General features: G+C 36.0%; 2 protein-coding genes across 5 annotated transcripts in view; both read left to right on the top strand.

Moving 5' to 3' along the window:
- The window catches only part of jvl (javelin-like), a 128974-nt gene that overhangs the window by 41941 nt on the left and 70882 nt on the right, over positions 1–16151 (top strand). Inside the window, exon 1 of one of the 4 annotated variants that reach the window (XM_034970810.2) lies at positions 2191–2766. The exons of the other annotated variants lie outside the window; for them this stretch is intronic. The gene's annotated coding sequence lies outside the window, so the exon portion shown is untranslated. Of the gene's footprint in view, positions 1–2190; positions 2767–16151 lie in introns of those variants that run through there. 4 annotated transcript variants of the gene reach the window in all.
- Mdh1 (malate dehydrogenase 1) overlaps positions 11923–16151 on the top strand; it is a 129604-nt gene continuing 125375 nt past the window's right edge. Inside the window, exon 1 of the mRNA XM_034970838.2 lies at positions 11923–11933. The gene's annotated coding sequence lies outside the window, so the exon portion shown is untranslated. The remainder of the gene's footprint in view (positions 11934–16151) is intronic.

Consider the following 16151-nt stretch of genomic DNA (forward strand, 5'->3'; position numbering starts at 1 on the left):
AGAGAAAACATGAATAATTGTCGACCGGTAGGGTTAGTATGAGATTTTACATCTTATCTACGTTAATAGAATTCAAACATCGAAACACTTTAATGTCAGTGTAAAAATATAAACCTTCTCGCTTCGGTCCCTCAATTTTAAGCACATTTTAAGTATCGTAGCTCCCTCGAGATATTACCTTCTTCACGAATAACGATGTTGTGCCAGTTTTCCCTGTTGGATGCCGTGCGAAAGGCATCGCAGAACCTTAGAGCTAGCGCGCACCACGGTAAATTTCTCTACGTTTTTCCCCCGTAAAATCTGTGAACTATAGAACTACATAGAAGCGCGCGCATTGCGGAATTAATTCCGCACCTGATTTTAATAGATTTAAATCCAAATTTACGGATTTTAAAACGCAGTGCAACCTACCGCACTGTGGTGTGTGCTAGCTCTTAGTTGCCTTGGAAAACTCCAGTTTCATTAAAATATCTACCAAGTGGAAACCTTAAGAAATAAAAACCGGTGGCATGGATACTAAATGCATGACTTTAACGACCGAAATTAATAATGAATTCTATAATATTGTGTCGATTAGCGATTTTATCGAAAAATACCAGACAATTTTTGAAAAATAACTACATTGCTAAGTACAGAAAGAGATTACAGATAGATTGATTATTTTATTAATTTCGGCTGTAAATCAAGGACCTATAGGTCCACGTTATTTTGACGTTATTGTATTTCGTCGCTCGAATTCCACCAACGTTGGCGAAATGTAAAATCTCATACTAATCCTGCAGATTCGAGCCGAGTCAACATTGCAGCGTACGACCGAGTTGAGATTATCACTTTCAGATATGCAAAATGAGAAATGTTCCGCAAAAGGACATTTTAATCTAGAATGAACATTTGAACTTGTTGACACCTTTGTTTTTATCAGTGACAGGCTCGCACTTGACCGCGATCTTGCCTATGATAGCAATTTCTTATGTAGTCTGATGTAAACGCACTAACTTGGAAGGGGAATGGTACTTTTCTTTTATATAGGTACTCTAACTCCCAAGTCACAAATCATCCTCTTCCCTAAAGAATCTCTTTTGCTGTAGGTACAGCAATTTTCCCTGTGAATATGTTAAAGGAAACAATTAAATACGATTTTTTTTCTATAAAAAATTCTCTCTGCTTAAGTCCTAAATTATAAATATTCTCTTTGAATAACTTCACGCGTCGCGCAAACTTTCAGTCTAGCTTGTTGTCACCGCGCTGGAAATTCTAGTTTTAGATAGCACTTTCAATTTTTTTATTTAATGTACAATCAAAATTGCTGCAATATTTATGTTATCGTTATCAGGAATTCAAGAACTAGTTTTTCTTCATCTTATGCAATGTGACATTCATGAAGAATTAAAGTCATGAATAAGATTAGTTTCACTTCAAGATTTAAAAGCAAGTTTGCAAAGACCTGTCTAAGAGAACAATTATGTCAATATAATTTGTTTACATATCAAAAATATGCAAATTAATCTACTTGTACAATGTACATTGTAGGAACAGGTGTGTCATTTGAAGAAAATACCTACTGAATGGTAGTAAAAGTAATAAAAGAACTAAGTAAAAGTAAATAGATATGTAGTGTACCTATGTAATATGTTTTAAGTTTACATGACAGCAAAGTAACTAGGCAGTCAATTGTATCGATAATACTACTCAATTTCTCACAAGGTCGAGAAAATTCATATCATTAATAAGTGAGCACAAATAAAATTCCTCCACAAATCCATTCATCTTCCCTTACATAAAAATACATTTTGAATTAGCTTAAAGGGCAATAAACTTTAACATAGGTCGTACGTCCTATGTACAGAAAGTAGAAACGTAAACCATAAGGGCTTGTCTAGTCTTTGTAAAACGTGACATTAGCCGGCCTTGGCGTTCGGTTCCTGATCGTGGTTTGAGTCGGCTGCATTCGGTCTTTGCTACTATCTCTATCGCACACAATGACTGCCTTTCAAAACATCTCGAATTTCCACACGCTATGTTCGAGGAAACTGACTCAGCTGTGTTGTTGTAGGAATATCAACGGAGCCAAAACGAGCCTTATGTACAACGCTTCAAGTTAGTTTTCCAGATGTATCGACTGGGGAAGTTAACGCTTACAAGCCTTGTATACGTCAGAATATAGTTCTTTCTCTTTTTGTCAGTCTCGCACAGCTGCCTCCGGTCAGTACGTTTGAGGTGTTCAGGAGTTACGGACGATTGTGTGGAATAAACGCGCTATTATCGCTGCCGAAAATATCGAACAGTACAGGTCACAGTTATCTGTGATTTTGCTTGTATCTCGTTACAATATTGACAGTGATCATATAGGTGCGGTGTAGTTCGAAAAGGATACATACCGGTTGCTTTCCCTTTTAAAACGGAATCGGATATGTAGGTATTGAGGTATTGTTTATATGATATCAATACTGAGGTATTGTTTCCAAAACATTGAAAGTTTGTATAATGTCACCCGAGGAAACAGTGTCGGCAATCAATCGGCATTCAGAGTAGGGAACGGTAACAATTGCTTGTGAGTGCGTGTGTTACGGTCTCGGCTCAGTGGCTCGGTCGTCAGTGTCGCCCAGTGAATTGTTAGCTGCATGTTCTAGCCCAGTGACTGATGGGAAAATTTGTGCTCGAGGTGTGTCGAGCAGGGCGTCATGCAGACCTTCGCAGTTACGACTAGCGATCTTGGATACCAGCAAAACGGCGGGCTCAGACGCAACGACGGTTCTTGCACCACAGGTGGGCAAATCGGTCTATTAAACACCCTTCCATTTCCTGAAATAGGTGACTGTTTTGCACTTGTCGTCGATCACACGTGATAAAGGATGGTTCAGTCTAAAGTAAACCCCGCTAAGTAAATACAAAGAACGACAGTTACATAAACTCATACACACCACAGGTAACCCCTCTTTTATACCCGCATTCTACCGGAACGCTAATTACTTGGGTCGGAACTAGGGACCTTTGTGCGTGCTCACCACTTTCTACTCATTATTGTCATGTTGATGTCAAAACTAGACGTTTCAACAGTATCCATAGAATGCGGGTAGGATATTGCATTGCAAACTTCAACAATTAACTACGCACCTACATGTATTTCGTTAAAAATGTGTGAAATGTCAATAGTTTCGAAACTAAATTTCAATATTCGTACGCGAAACATTCGACTACTGTACCTATCTAGTAGACTAGCTAAATGTATGTTTCGCGTGGCATAATGAACTAGAGTGAGGGAACGTCTCAGGGAGTCACAAGTTAAGGGTGACAAAGAAAAATAGGCGTTTCATAGGCTACCTTAGAGCTACCTAGCTTCAAATGTACTAACATTTGACGCCTGCCAGTGACGTCGAAGCGTCGACGTTTTGTTAAAAGTTTCTAGCAGTCGTGAACTGTGGCGTAGATACTATGTACCTATCTATTGTATTTGTATTAATAAAAAGTCACGTAGGAGCTATTGAGGAATCTAGCGTTATCTCACAAATATTTAATTTATCTTTAATACAATAAGAATGTCCACAAATTACTAATTAAAATGATCAAAATCAAACGTTCTAATATAATTCGACTAGCTTATGCTCGCGGCTTCGTCTGCGTGGACTGCATAAATTTCAAACCCCCTTTTAACCCACTCAGGGGTGGAATTTCGAAAAATACTTTCTTAGTGGATACCTGCACTTTACAAAGAACACACGCTCCAAATGTCAAGTCTCTAGGACCAGCAGTTTAGGCTGTGCGTTGATATAGGTAATGTTTTTAAGTCAGTCAGTCAGGACTTTGAATTTTATATGTACAGATAATAATAATGTCAAAATAATGATAATTGTAACAATTCATTTCTTAACAATAAATGAAATTGTGCTTGTAAATGAGGTAACAAGACCACTGTTACTGTCGAAGTAGCTACAGACACCTTGAAGAATCTAGATAATTAAAATTTTACGCTTTCAAGTAGTGATTGTCTTAAAATAACTAATAAAAATATACTTATTAAACAAATTTTATGTAAAATTTTCAAATTTTATGTACAGTCAGTGTAAAACCCTTAGCATGAAAGTTATGAATATCGCATTGCTACAATCGCAATAATGGTTGTGATTGGCTGAATTTATGGTATTCTTGCTATAACGGTACTTTTTAGCCAATAATGAGAGAGTATGATCCATCGTATATATCACAATGATCAACATGAATAATCATCACCACAGAAGAAATCAAAAGAATTTCTGTTGTCAACATTCTCAGCTAAATCAATGCAAATTTTTGTTTTTACTTAGATAGGTATTGGCTACCTATCTAGTAAATCAATACTTCGAACAGCCAGCGCAAATTCAAGCCAAGGTATTGTTTTAGTGACGTATTAGATCACTGTGGTATGTGTAAATGCTAAATAAATATTATCATGATCTAATGCTAAGAACAGCATAGACAATGAGAGTTTACTTTAAAAGATAAACAAATGCCATGGGGATGCAAATCATAGGCAGATGTATGAAAACTTGTTTCCTATGGCGATTAATATCTTCATAATTGCCTGTGTCAAGGTGTGGGCGCAGACGAGTTTGCAGTGCAGTATACCTAGTACAAGTTAGTGCATTTCGAAAACTTTGAAAGATTTCGTGATTTTCGATGTTATCACGTCCGAGTATCTGTAGGTCGTTTTTAAAGTCATAATAGGTACTCATCGTCGTCCACGTCTCAAGCGGTAAGGATTTCAACATTCCACGATGCTGTGCCGCTTGTTTCCAACTTTTCAACTTCGTTCGTGTGGATTTAGGTTTGTAAAAATTCCATGGGAGCTCTTAGATTTTCTGGAATAAGAATGTCCGTCTATGCCAAACTTCAAAACCGACCGAAAGGGACGTGAAAAGGTAATAGGCAGTCACTTTTCTATTTATAAAAAGTAAATAAAAATCTTTTATTTCGACCATATTATCAAGATCATATTATTGTTAGTAATATAAGACACACCTTAAAAAACTAAGTTAGTCTTCTTATAACTATTTACCTAATCCTAATACTATATCTAAGACAGGCCTGATTAGTCAGCACGTGCATCATAATAATATGACAATGATTCAAGTACTGACAATCAAACGTTAGCAAATGCCCTCAGGATGCCATTGGAACTAACCCGTACCCTGCGCACCAGGGGTGTGCACCGTTTACGCATGGTAGTATAATATTGGATAGATTTCACAAAATTTTTGCTACGAACATTTAATTTTCGAAAACAAGAAAAACTCTTACTAAGTGTACAGGTGTCTCTGGTACAAAGTTTGCGAATACGTCCACAAGCTCAACCAGTTGAAGGTTAATATAACAATGTGTATATTGTGAAATATGTAATTTTACAGCATTGTATTATTTATGGGCATACTGTGGAAATATGCTGTTTCGTTACAATTCTCGTTGACGGCTTAATGGATTAATTTTATTGTTCATCCACTTTGCACTTTATTACAGCTTCACTTACTCGGTATTTTACTCAGTGGGAAATCCCTTCTACAAAGTATGTCGACATTCTAAATTCCTGTAAAATGGAAGTTAAGATACAAAATTGAAAGATGCAAAAAATATTCTGCTAAAATAAAAACAATATTCTTGTGTGTTATAAGGAAACTTGCTACTTAATTCTTTAAAACAACCGATCCGAATCCGTGAAAATACGGATATAAAAAACATCTACGTCATGTCATAAGCTACCCATACAAATACAATACATTCGGAACTTATTTTCACGGACTCCGATCGGATGAGTGCGTATCCGCCGTAAGTGATCCATAGAAAGTACCGCTAAACGTGTTTTCTGAAATACCAAGTTTCAAGAATGACATAAATAGGTCTTATATTTATACGATAAAGTAACTGTAAACTAGCCACTTATAGGTCTAGCTTAAATGATTCATGACGATTGGTGAAAGATAATAAGTAAATAGATAAGGTTGAAGCATTTATTGCTTCAAAAACAAACTGCGATCGCATCTGGTGGTGCAATGCAAACCGAGACGAAAGTAGGCTAACCTGGAAAGGGTATAGGTTTTTTAAACCCATTCCTCCTTTATCGCATTCTACGCGGGATCTCCGATAAAATCAAATTATTCCAAGAGGTTTTCCTTTTAACGAGTAGTTTCCTTTGGACGAGTAGGTCGACCAGCATATGGTGCAGAACCATATGCTGGTCGACCTACTCGTCCATTTATTTTAATCTCAGGTACCGGAAGGTGTTCGTTCTCTCATGGCGCCCATTGCCCACCTGTTGATTTTAGTTGGTGCAAATAAAAAAACCCGGTCTAGTGCGTGTCGTACTCGCACACGAAGTGTTCTGTACCATCGTACATGGTATACCTAACACTTTCATGTAGAGCATTGCACCATTACGAACTGCGCCATCTATATATGTAATTTTATTTCGTGAACATATTCTAACTTTTTTGGTGATGTAACCACAAATTCACGATTTCGCATTTTTTCCTTTACTTGTGCTTTGCTATACAGACAGACAGACAGACATAGACAGACAATAAAGTAATCCTTTTTTCCCTGAGGTACGGAACCCTAAAGTGTTTCAAGTAAGGCCATCGTAAAACATGTTTTAAGTACTTAATTACTTAATTAAGATTGTTAATTATATATTTGAATAACTTTTTGACTGAGAGTTGTGAACTGATTTCAAACAAGAAAGTTATGAACTACATAAGATACTTGCAAAACATCGCTTAAAATAAAGTTACATTGCGTAGCAAGCAATATCTGAATCTTCCGTATTCAGTTTCCAGTTATACCTTGTATTCTAGTACTTGAAAATAGCAATCGCTGAGTTTCTTGCTAGTTCTTCTCGGTAGGAACGGCATGCAGAACCAGTGGTAAATTAAACTAGTTGACGGTTCAAAATCACTTGTAAGAGTTTTACTTGTATAAAATATATTCTATTATATTCTATACATTAGTCTTCTTAGTTTTCTCTGCTATAACTAAAGGAGAACAAAAGTTCATGATTGCGAATCTGCTCTAACGAGTTACCTGCATAGTTTTTTTTACACTGAGCGATCGCCTATGATCTCGACAAATAAATATAGCTGAGTCACTTAAACCGAAGGTTATTTTATTAACTTGTTATGCTTGATACTTTGCACTTTGCAGATTTTAAATATATATACCTACTTTGTCATTGCAACATAAAATATTTACAAGTAATGAAATTATGCAATTTATCAAACACAAATAATGAGTAGGTACGTATTCATTAACGGCACGTGTAAGTAATCTCGTGCCTTTTGTTCACGATAAGAAATATCGCTTAAAAGGTTGTTAACCAAATGTATTATTACGCACGTATGTCATACCTTAGGTATAGTACGCCACAGGTCGAGATGGCTATCAGGGTATGAGTTGGGGGAGGCCCCGCATACCCGCACGTCAGTTACGCTATCCCGCACCGGGTATGGCGGTGGGGGGATTAAATATAATCTTATAACAAATAGAAATAGATACTTAAAACTAGATCATTATTTTAAATAAACTTTTAAAATCGTCAAGTGAAACCGCTTTCGAATCGTCAATTGACTCTACCACTGTTTGGATTGCCCTTACTATCGAGAAGAACAAGCAAGAAACTCTGCAATAATAATTACGTAATAAATACGCCCGAAATTAATAATAATTAATTGTATAAGGTAACATAACTAACATTAATAGTATTTCAAAGCAGAAGCATTTCAATTATGCTTAATCGAAACACGTCGAAAATGAAACCAATATTAACCTGTAGATAATTATAATAAAATTAATTTAGGCTTTAGACCTTATTTCAATTGCAGGCTTTATGCAACGAGAATCGCGCAGGCGTTCATCGTGAGCGGGCGACCTTGTAATGTCTGACATTGGACTCTTAAGATTTCGTATGTTTCGTTTGCTTTTTAAACCACAGCTCAGCGACCTTTGCGCCCGCGCACCGACCACAATACACTGTGCCTATCACGAAGTAACCACTTATTCTAAACGTACGGCCTGTCTTCGATACGGAAGTTAATAAAAACAAAATACGGCATCTGGTAATTATGGAGTTAAAAACGTAACCCATGAGTTTTATAAATCTGCCTTATGATGTACTAGCTGATCCCCGCGGCTTCGCCCGCGTAGATTTAGGTTTTTAAGGATCCCGTAGCCTATGTCACTCAGGAATAATGTAGCTTTCTACTGGTGAAAGAATTTTTAAAATCGGTTCAGTAGTTCCAAAGATTACCCCCTACAAACAAACTTAACGACATTACCTCTTTATATAATAGTATAGAAGTATAGATTAAGATGTCAAATCACAACGTTTTGCTTTTCAATTGTTTTCAATACTAAATGACAGATTTACCACAACGTTCATGTCACGTTACAGCCTCTGAAGTGAATCATTTTGACTAAAGAACATACCAGTAATCTGCAGTAATCACACAATCACACAACTGAAGCACTGTGTATAGTTTTGGATTTATGTTTTTCTTTTATATATATTTAGTAGCGTAGGTCCTACCAATACGACTTTTTGTTGCTTGAAATAAACTTTTGTTTTTATTATTGATTTACTTACGGCATTGTCTGTATTTTGAAGAACTTTAATACCTACATACAATACAATTTCCGTCACCGCATCGTTCAAATATTAAAAAATATTAAAAAAAAAAAACGTTTAGTTTTCCAATATAAATTATTTGTGTATTATTTATTTTTATTTTTCTGTTCTCATTCGTTAACAGAGCGAATAACTTGAAGAGTCTCTGTTTTGACACGTAACTTGAAACCTTCATGTTTCAGTTATTTCCGTCGCCATTTTTGAGGTTAGCTTTTACTTTGACCGCAGTGTCAGAAGTATCTCTATCATTTTGATCAGTTTTAAATTGCAAATCATATTTCTTATTAGAGATGTATAGCGGGGATGGCCTGGTGGTTAAGACGCCCGCCTTCTTTTCGGGAGGTCGGGGATTCGATCCCGGGCACGCACCACTAAATTTTTTGAGTTATGTGCGTTTTTAAAACTTAATTTAAAATTTAATTTTAAAATTAAATATCACTTGCTTTAACGGTGAAGGAAAAAATGACGAGGAAACCTGCATGCCTGAGAGTTCTCCATGTTCTCAAAGGTATGTGAAGTCTGCCAATCCGCATTGGGTCAGGCGTGGCATGTCCTAAACCCTTCTCACTCTGAGAGGAGACCCGTGCTCAGTAATGGGCCGGTTATGGGTTGATAGTGATGATCATGATTTCTAAATTCAAATTTAATTCTGTATGCACTTTACGTCGATAAATTTCATAGACTGGCAATTTTCTTCAAATTGCTTACTCGGTCACCAGTTTGAACTGGTCCGTAGATATGGTTTGAGGCACTCCCGGCAGGTTCTGATTCAAGTTTGCTTATGGCACGGTTAGACAAAAAGCGCGACGGCAGCGTGTGCGACCGACGCGACTCCTAGAATCTTTAATACAAAAAACTTCAAAAGAATCACCTTTAGGCCCATTTTGCTTTGAATTTATCGAGATGTGATGTACTAAGCCTATTGTATAAAGGCGTTCACACTGCAGAGCGCACAAATGACACGAGCCGCTTTCTACAGTTTAATGCATATACTTCGTATGTGCCAGAAATCTTTTAGAGACGCATTGTTGTTACTGATATGGTGCGCATAATGGGCAGGTTATGTTTGTCGCAGAACCAACGGCCGATGCGATGTTCTGGGGTCAACTCAGTGTAGGATGACCTGTAGCCCGCTGGACCGATGACCTGATGAAGGTGGCGGGAAGCCGGTGGATGAGTTAGGCGGAGGTGTTTGTGGGCGCGCTCTTGGAAAGGCCTATGTTCACCAGTGGGCCATACAGGCTGATGGAAAAAAAATGGGATGGTATATATAGTGCGCGTAAAAGCACAAGCGCGTAAAGTGCGACAAGTAGTCTAATTTGATCCCGAATTTGAATTTTATTTATTTCAGTATGATTTACGTCAAGACCCCGGAAAGTGGATGCGTATGACAGCATTATACGAAAACCATACGAAAACAGATCTCAGCCTTCCATCCTTCTTCCTTGGTCTATGACCTGCGCAAATCGCCATGTTGCAACTTCAGATTGGATGCTTGTTTTGCGCCACGGGTTTAGTGTAAAGTGCTGACGTGCTGCTGCCGTCACGCCCCACTACTGTCGCGTGTTATCTGCTGAGGGCTTTAGACCGCGTAACGCGGTTGGTGTTGTTTCGTCCGCGCTTTCTAACTGTTATCTTGTTATCGCCGGACGCTTTCGTCTCGGCAGCCGATACAAATACGATTAAGGACTTGTTCTGCGGTATGTTACGTCGTTACGTACCTATTATAGTGCTTAAGTGCTCTCTGTATTACTAAGTAGTATTACTGGACGGTCTTTTACTACAGCAACATAGGAAGGAAGTGTTTCTCTTTCGCCGAGATTAAATTAAAGTGGTTTTGTAGTTTCATTGTTTACTCCAAATGTAATAGGCATACTAGGGTTTGCCCACAACTACCTGCGTGTGGAAATAGGTCATCCCGCTGGGACAATGTATGTATCAATAGAAATTATGCAAAGTTGACCAGATCAGTTAACCATTAATAACATCAGTCAATAAAGCACGGCGAGGTGACACCAAGACAAAAATAGAAAGTGCTAAACACTTCGCATTGACGCACTGTTCTGAATACTTGACTGAAGACAATGCCTCTTGAGTCTTGATAAATGGTCCCTACTTCAACCGCATAAGTAGCTAGGATTCTTTTTTGGATTGTTCAAATAGTTTGCTATTAGTTACTATGTCGGTACTGTCTATTTTTAAATAGGTCGGAGACTTAACATAATTTGAAAGATCGCTAAGGCCTTCTTCTGCGCCTTAGCATAATTTTCTTTTTCTTTTCTTGTCCCTATTGCATTTGTAATTATATTTTCTATCCATCCATTTACCTCTTTAGTATTCTCATGTTTTTATATTTAGCGTTTCATTTTTACACCTTACCTAAGCTCCTAATAATTACTGAAACACATTGGGTTGTGCTTGCCATTGGGGAGTTATAAATTATGGTAATTAATTAATTTGTGTACACGTCTGCCTTTGTTGTAAGTAAACTAATTTTGTTAACTAAACGATTTTATAATGTTAGCTAGCTTGAAGTCTGTTAGTCATAGTCAGTGTTATCAGTTGCTTAGGGTTCGGCTCTTATATTTACTACTAACTACACCGATGTGTGTGTGAAAGTCTTTTGATATACATTTGTTAAGATGATGGATTAATATACCCAATTTCTACTATCATAGCGTCTGATTGTGTAATCACAATCTTTAGCTGCAGTTGTCAAGTTTGCCTCAGTCACCACTTTTTTAAATTTAACAGATATCATATACCTACCTGATATCCAAGTGTTTTGAAAATTAAGCTTGCTTTTTACTGTTGAGCTTGATATATCTAGTTAATAACAACATTGTATCACTTTAAATAATAATGTTATCTGATTAAATTTGAAATAGCTTCTAATCACCTAATGTAAATTATTAATGAGACCTTGAAGAAAGGTTAAGTAATTTTTTTGAATACAATATACCTACCTACTATTAGATGCTCCTTTTTATTATGCTATAGTCGAAATCCGAAACACCGACGCTTTTAGGTTTGACTAAGAAATCCTAGGAGAGACCATCTAACAAGTTATTTTACGTCTTCTATATACGTATTTACCTCAGAGTCAAGTTAGAACTTAGAAGACTCTGGTGAAGTGTGAGGTAGTAGAGTAGAGCTTAGTTCCACTCTGGTCCAAACCCAGACTTCCTGGCTTGAACTCGCTTTTATTAACTCGCTTTCTTAACAGCATGCAAATACTTTTATAATAATTACATATAATAATTTACATTTTTTAATTTAATTTAAGGTAATATTCAAACACCAGTTACAATGGTAAAATGTATAAGGCTCATCAGACACTATTTCAACCTATTGTACCTGCATTCATTCATTCATACATTATTGCACTTTATAGTTTTGTGGAAGTTAAGAACACAGACCGTAAAACACCCTTTAATTAGTTGATAGTCTCTTCTAAGATTATCTAAGCAAAGCTTAATGCGCCGGCGTTTCGGTTTTTGACCATAACAAATTTAGAAATGAGTGCTTCAATGTTATTCAAAGTAGTGATTGGCATCTAACCTCGGCGAACCGCTAAGGATGAACCAAAAGTATAATTATTTATTGGAATATTTGCCACTAGTATTACCGGTTATCACCAAGATTCTTAAAAGATTTTTACTATTGTAAACAGTTGTGTAATAACACAGTTGAGCTAAATGCAAGCAAATTGTAGTTGTACGTTATGCGTCGTAAACATGTAGACGTACAGTTAAATTTATTATTCATTAAGATAGAGATATATAAGTAATATAATAATTAGTTAAGATGAAGATCAGTCAAACGACGTGTCGTTGATTAACTATTCAACTCAAAAATATCGTGTTTATTATGAATATTGACATAGTTTTATGTCCCAGATCACCGTTAGGCCCAATTTACATTTTGTTTGCGTGTAAAATAAATGTGGTAGGTGTGATGTTTGTTCCCTATTCGCTTCCATATAATTTTGAACGAACCTAATGTAGTACATTTGACGCTTGCTAGTAATGGGTGAAGCCTGGACGTTTTGTTACAAGTTTCATAACTATCGTGAACAGTGACAGAGGTGAGAGGACACAGCTTTAATAGCAAGTAAGAGCGCACCGGTATATTTGGAAGTCGTCAAAATCGTACAGCAGAAAAATTATGTCCATGTTCTGTTAATGTCACTTCGTATTCGGTAGGCAGGCAATATATATTTTGATCTTCATTTGTCCGTTTTATTGCCTTTTATGGCCTTCGACCACAAAGCGGATTGAATTTACATGTGAACGTTCCGAATGTCGCGATTCATCGCACCGATTGACATTGTAGCTCCGGCGAAGGTTATACTTTACAATACGTGTCGGTTTTCAAAAGCGAAAAATCTGTGGATCTGTGAATGTATTGCGAACCTTGATTAACATTGCGATCATAGCAAATTGCAATGGTTGTTACTGGCTGAATTTATGGTTCTCTGTATTTGAGGCAATGTGGGAATAAAGTCAGCCAATCTTGAGGGCATCGATTTTTGTGTCATTTATAAAATTATTACTTTGGTCAACCTCTTGTATTCTTAACTGGCTTAATACGCTCGGAGTCGGGTTGCCTTTAAAATATTACTTTAATGAAATGCTGTTTTTGTACCCTAGCACAAAAGGTAATTATTGGTTTCCTTCTTGTTTCTATTATTCTATATTATATCTAAGAGGATCTGTGTCATTGTAGCTATTATTATCATCGGGATAATAATTATATCAGTGGCCGAAAACCCGTCAGAATAACAATTATCGCATTGATTAAATCAAATTTTGGCCATAAAATTTGTGTAGGTATTTGTTCATTCTTCGTTGGCTAATGATATCGAGGTATTGAATTCTTCACACAGTCTCATATTTCGATGTGCACAAAACTTAAAAAATCACAATATGAATATTAAGTATGAATGTATTATTCATTTCCAACACGTCTTCAATTTCCAAAGGTGATTACCCGTCGTCGTTTAATTTCAATATAGCTCTTTCATTATTATTTATATATAAATAGCAGTTCTGCTATTAATAATAATAAACAACGTAAAAAATGGATTACGAAAGCAGAAATGTTTATTTTGCAATCATTAACAAGTCTTGGCAATTATTTTTGATTTCATCATAAACTTTTACAAAATATAATTAAGCGGTATTGTTGTTAAAATTGTTACCAAATATATACGTGATGAACATCAATATTGACTAGGTAAGATACGACTGATAATATTATTCTTCTTTTGAAAACTAGAGTTAAAGTTTTTTCTTGGTCTGTTTATTATATAATATGTAGATTGTAGGAGTTATAATACTTTTCTAAACTGGGCAGTTGTTTTCCATTGTTGTTTTGGCAGAGCAATTTTATGCCTTACCTTAGTCAAAAACAAACTCATAAATTAAAGACTTAAGATCTCCCAACTTACAACCCAGTCGCAAGTTTATGTGAGTATGCAATAAGCAATAATAACAAATAATTACAATTGAACCAGGACTAACTTCCTTAATTATCAAAATTGTATGGCTGGTATAGAGTTCGAATATTATCATAGTGGAGCAATTTAATTACGTAAATATCACTAGTAAACATTGTGTAAACCAAGTGCTTAGTAAGTACTAAGTTATTAGCTTACGCAACCATAGAATATTGTGATTTACTGGTGTTATTAGCTGGCTACCGTACCGGTAGTCATGTTAGTCAAGGAAAGGCTGTTGATATAAAAAGTGATCGCTTTGAAGTTAATCACTTTTTATACAAAAACCATTAGTCTTATACCTTGACAAAGCAAAAAAATAGTATCTTTTTTTTCGTAAACTTGTATTTCTTTATTCATAATCGTAACTGTCAATCAGACCAGTATATCTGCCACCCAAATAATAAATTAATATACTTTTAGTGCTCTAACCCCATTTCTGACGTGTGAACTTAGAAATAATGCCATATCTTCCCAGATTTGTGTGTTTCAGCTTGAACTTAACAACATTCACCAGCTGAAATCGTAGTTAAATGCAATTTTTGCAAAGATAACAAAAGCACATAATAATACTACTTAATTATAAAAGTTATAAACATGGACGATATTTCGAAAGAATCGCATCAAATAGTGTCATTGTCATAACCTCCTACATCGTTTAATGTATAAATTTGCACTCCTAAAGTATACAAAAATACCTAAACTTTGTGCTAAATACGCGAAACTGCTATTTCTTTTATTTTTTGTTGGTTGACTTTTGCAATCTGACTGTGTAATCTAATCGTTGATTTTATTTTTCTCTTTCAGGTAAGAAACAAAAGCAAAACATTCGTTCGCGGTCATTACGTTTTGCTACATAAAACTGGTTGGTAAGCAAAAATATTTATAGCGAATTTAGTGCCATATGCCGTTTATTCCGAATTCCTCTTTTTTTAGGTCAAGTAAAACGTGTTACCGTTTTAATTTATAATCTATAACCGGCAATAAATCGCCGTGTAGATAATTTATGCTGCAATAGTTCACTTAGGTGCCTATTTATCGGCTAGCCTTTAACTGCGATTTAAGCTGCCTGAGTACCTCTGTCTTCTATGCATAAGCGGAACGAAATGACTAGTTTAATAACCCATTTTATGGTGTACGGTTCCGTAGTTAGAATAAATTATGTCCGGGTAAAAATTTTCATCAAAGAATAAAAGTTCACCCAAATGTGCTTGCTTTCAAAAAGAATGTCCTTTTAAATCCATTGGGGAAATTCTAATTAAAAACAATATTTTGTATTAGATAATAAGGGACATAAATGTATTATGTATCTGAAGATGAAATGGTTCAACGTTACTTTAAATCCTAGTAATATTTCCGAATAATCCATAGAAATTATGTGATACACTCTGAATCATTGTAATATTGTGAGCAGGTAAGATCTAGCCATTGAATACAAATCATTGCTTTATCCCTGTGCTTTATCCTCACCATAGTTAATTTCACAGTTGTTGATCTTGTATCAACGAGAACATATTGTAGTAGGTACATTGTACAAGGCAAGATATTCTAGACACATCTATGACACGAGAACGATAACGTAGTAGATATGATGACGCTTGTTGTAAACGAAGTGTACCGCGTCCAACGATAAGTAAATTGAACCTTATCCTAAACCAATAGCGGCTAAAACTAACGAAGATAAAGCTACTGGGGAAGCCGGGTCTCTAACCCATTTATGAGCTGTGGGCGGTAATTGAATTACGCTCCTCTGACGCCACAGACAATTCGTTCGTAAAGTGGCTCTTATTGTAATAGTGACCGACGCGTAACACAAACGAGCACCCTTGACTTCTCACCTTATTCCAAGAATAAGAACGATAATCCTGTTTTAAATTACGCTTACTATTCTTGAGACGTCTAATAATGAAGATGCAGTAGAACTATTTTTACTAGTAAAGTTTTCGGTGATGAGTGATGACTAAAGTTTTGCTAAAAACAGGATTGCTCAACAGAATATTTGTT

The sequence above is a fragment of the Maniola hyperantus genome, chromosome 8, assembly GCF_902806685.2.
Source record: "Maniola hyperantus chromosome 8, iAphHyp1.2, whole genome shotgun sequence".
Taxonomy (NCBI): domain Eukaryota; kingdom Metazoa; phylum Arthropoda; class Insecta; order Lepidoptera; family Nymphalidae; genus Maniola; species Maniola hyperantus.